The sequence below is a fragment of the Salvia miltiorrhiza genome, chromosome 8 (assembly GCF_028751815.1).
Source record: "Salvia miltiorrhiza cultivar Shanhuang (shh) chromosome 8, IMPLAD_Smil_shh, whole genome shotgun sequence".
In the NCBI taxonomy this organism is placed as follows: domain Eukaryota; kingdom Viridiplantae; phylum Streptophyta; class Magnoliopsida; order Lamiales; family Lamiaceae; genus Salvia; species Salvia miltiorrhiza.
Window position 1 is genome coordinate 6157851 of NC_080394.1, and position 3446 is coordinate 6161296.

The 3446-nt window shown below is 41.8% G+C and overlaps 1 non-coding gene across 1 annotated transcript; it reads right to left on the reverse strand.

The window, feature by feature from the left end:
• Positions 1 to 470: 470 nt before the first annotated feature.
• Positions 471 to 577, reverse strand: LOC131002116 (small nucleolar RNA R71). The gene has a single exon (XR_009094192.1). It is a non-coding gene; the product is annotated as a small nucleolar RNA R71 (small nucleolar RNA).
• Positions 578 to 3446: the final 2869 nt, after the last annotated feature.

Here is a 3446-nt window from a genome sequence, read left to right on the forward strand (position 1 = left end):
TGGAGGGAAACATGATGGAAAATCAAGAATTGATCCTCCAACTCCAAAGACAATTGGAGGCTATGCAAGGGCGTATCAATGAGCAAGAGGCTCGAAGGAATGCACCACCACCACCACCTATTAGCAATATGTTCCAACCCGTGGTCCAACAAGGGGGAGTGCATGCCCCAAGAATCAATGCCAACAATTTTGAACTCAAGGCGAGTCTCATCAACATGGTGCAACAAAATCAATTTGCCGGTCTTTCTCAAGATGACCCGAATGGACATCTCGGCAATTTCTTGGAGATATGCGATACTATCAAGATAAATGGAGTCCCGGAGGATGCCATTCGACTCCGACTCTTTCCCTTCTCACTAAGGGGCATAGCCAAGACGTGGTATCAATCTTTGGAGATTGGTTCCATCACTTCATGGGAGAAAATGGCTCAAAAGTTCCTTATCAAGTTCTTCCCTCCAAGTAAGACAATGAAGATGAAGAAGGACATTGTCCAATTTCATCAATTCGATGGAGAGACCTTCTATGAAGCTTGGGAGAGATTCAAAGAGATGATAAGGAAGTGTCCCAACCATGGTTTGGATCAAAACACCATTATTTGCTCATTCTATACCGGGTGTAGTGGTGAGATGCAAAGAGACATGAATGCATCGGCCAATGGAGCATTGTTGGAGAAGAGCCACGAGGAGGCCGCCCACATCATTGAAAATTTAGCCGCAAATAGCTACCAATTTCCGGGGGAGAGGACTATTTTGAAGAAGGTGGCGGCTACAACAAGCTCGGATCCAATAGCTCTTTTGACGGCTCAATTGACCGCTATGAATAGCAAGATTGATGCTATGTCAATATCAAGAGTAGAACCCGTGGTTGAAGAACAAACTAGCTTTGAGGATGTGAACTACATCAACAACAACAACAACCGAGGCTATGGGAACTTCCGGCCCCAACAACAAGGTAGCTATCAAGGACAAGGGCAATACAATCAAGGGTTTCAAGCAAATCGTCACCCGAATCTTTCCTATGGTAATCCCAATAACTTCTTGCAACCACTGCCCGAATTTGCGGTTAGTGATGGCATGATCAAGGAAGAGAAGAAGCTCAACCTTGAAGAGATCTTAATGAAATTCATAACGGCCACTCAAGCCCACATGACAAGAACCGATGAAAGGTTAGAGGCTCAAGCAACCCAATTGAAAATGCTTGAGATGAAAGTGGGACAAATTGCCGAATCCTTAAGCAACCAACATCAAAAGGGGCAATTTCCGAGTAACACCGTTGTGAATCCAAAAGAACATTGCAAGGCTATCACTATAAGAAGTGGGAAGATACTTGAAGAGTCCAAGATACCTCCGGAAGTCATGAACAATGATGAGAACATTTCCTCAAAAATGCAAGGCGATAAGGAGAAGGAGAAAGATGTGTACAAGGCACCACCACCTTATTGCCCACCAATTCCATTCCCTCAAAGACTTCAAAAGAAAAATGTGGAGAGTGAGTTTTCTAAATTCCTTGAGATCTTTCGGAAGGTACACATCAACATCCCCCTTGTTGAAGCTTTGCAACAAATGCCCAAGTATGCAAAATTTCTCAAGGAAGTTCTATCCAAGAAGAAGAAATTAGAAGAATTTGAGACGGTCAACCTCACCGAAGAATGTTGTGCCATTCTTCAAAAGAAGCTACCCATCAAGATCAAGGATCCCGGGAGCTTTACTATCCCATGTGATGTTGGAAATGGTCGTTTTGGAAAGGCCTTGTGTGATTTGGGAGCAAGCATAAATTTGATGCCTCTCTCCATCTTCAACAAGCTTGAAATAGGAACCATTAAGCCAACCACGATTGCTTTGCAAATGGCGGACCGTTCCGTTTCATATCCAAAAGGGATAGTGGAGGATGTCTTGGTGAGGGTTGACAAATTCATTTTTCCGGTGGATTTTGTGGTGTTGGATATGGTTGAGGACAAGGATGTACCTTTGATCCTTGGACGTCCATTCTTGGCGACGGGGAGGGCCCTAATTGATGTTGCAAAGGGCAAGCTCACATTGAGAGTGAATGATGAGAGTGTTACCTTCTCAATCCACAAAGCTCCCAAGCACAAAGATGGGGAAGAAAGAATGAGAGTGGAGGAATGCAAATTGATGCAAGTGATTGAACCTTGCATCAACATGAAAGAAAAATTGAAGGGAGAAAGGAAAGAGGAGGAAGCCCAAGGCTTGGAGTTGAAGCTTCTCCCCACACACTTGAAGTATGCATTCTTTGGTGAGAATGAGATACATCCAATGGGGCAAGACCGTGTACTCCAACTCAAAGAGTTAGATGAGTATCATGCATTTGAGAAGTCAAGCCTCTACAAAGAGAGGACAACAAGTGCTAATGACGAGATGATGCACAAACGGGAGTTTGCACCCGATGATGAAGTCCTTCTCCTCACCTTCCGTCAATCACTACCTCCGGAAAAGCCAAGATCAAAATGGACGGGTCCTTTCAAAATCAACAAGGTTTTCAACAATGGAGCAATTGAATTGAGAAAGAAGGATGAAAGAACCTTTGTGGTTGAGAAGGAAAGAATCAAGGCATTTTTGCCCTTGAAACCAAAAGTTGAAGTGTTCGTTGGAACCACCCCCGAGCCATAACACCATCATGGAGACGTCTAGCTCATGACGTTAAACTAAGCGCTAGTTGGGAGGCACCCCAACAAGGTACCCTTTAATTTTTGTATGGTTTATTTTTTTTTATGTTAGTTTTTTTTGTGAAGTCCGAGACAACTTCTCCTTCTCTTTTTTTTTCCAAACTCATTTTCACTTTGTGTGAAATAAGTTTGGGGGGAGGGGAGAGATGGATTAGTTGTCTCATCTATCTTAAGCTTTACTTGTTTTTGTTTGTTTTAGTATTGTTGTCTTGTTTTTGTTATTGTTGAATAATTGAAAGCTTGAGAGTTAGTTGGGTTGATATTTTTGTTTTTGTTTTGCTTGGGATAATTGTATCAAACTTTGTGATGTTGATTGAATGTCATTGGGCTTATGATATGAATCGTTTCTTGGAAAAATTGTGTGTATCACTTGTGGATTATGCATGAAAAGTTTGAACTTGTGACAAGTGAGTTAAATGTTTTGCCTCCAAGAACTTGAAAATGAGCTTGTAAGAATTGAGCCTTTGATTGTCATACATTTACAATCTCATTTTGTTCTTGAGTGTAAATCGATTGAGCATGTATGTTGGTCTCTAGAACTTGCCATGAGTCCTCTCTTGAAAATAAAAGTAGATGTGTTGTTAATATTGAAGTGATTTAAGGCCATCTTTGTTAGCCACTTGACCCCAATTGTGCCAAATTCTCATATGATCCTAGTTTACCCCTTTTGTGCCTTGTAACCTTTCTTTGAATGAACCAATGATAAAGGGGTAGAACTTAGAGTGTTAGTGGTTGCTTTGATGAAGAAAAGTTTGGGAAATGA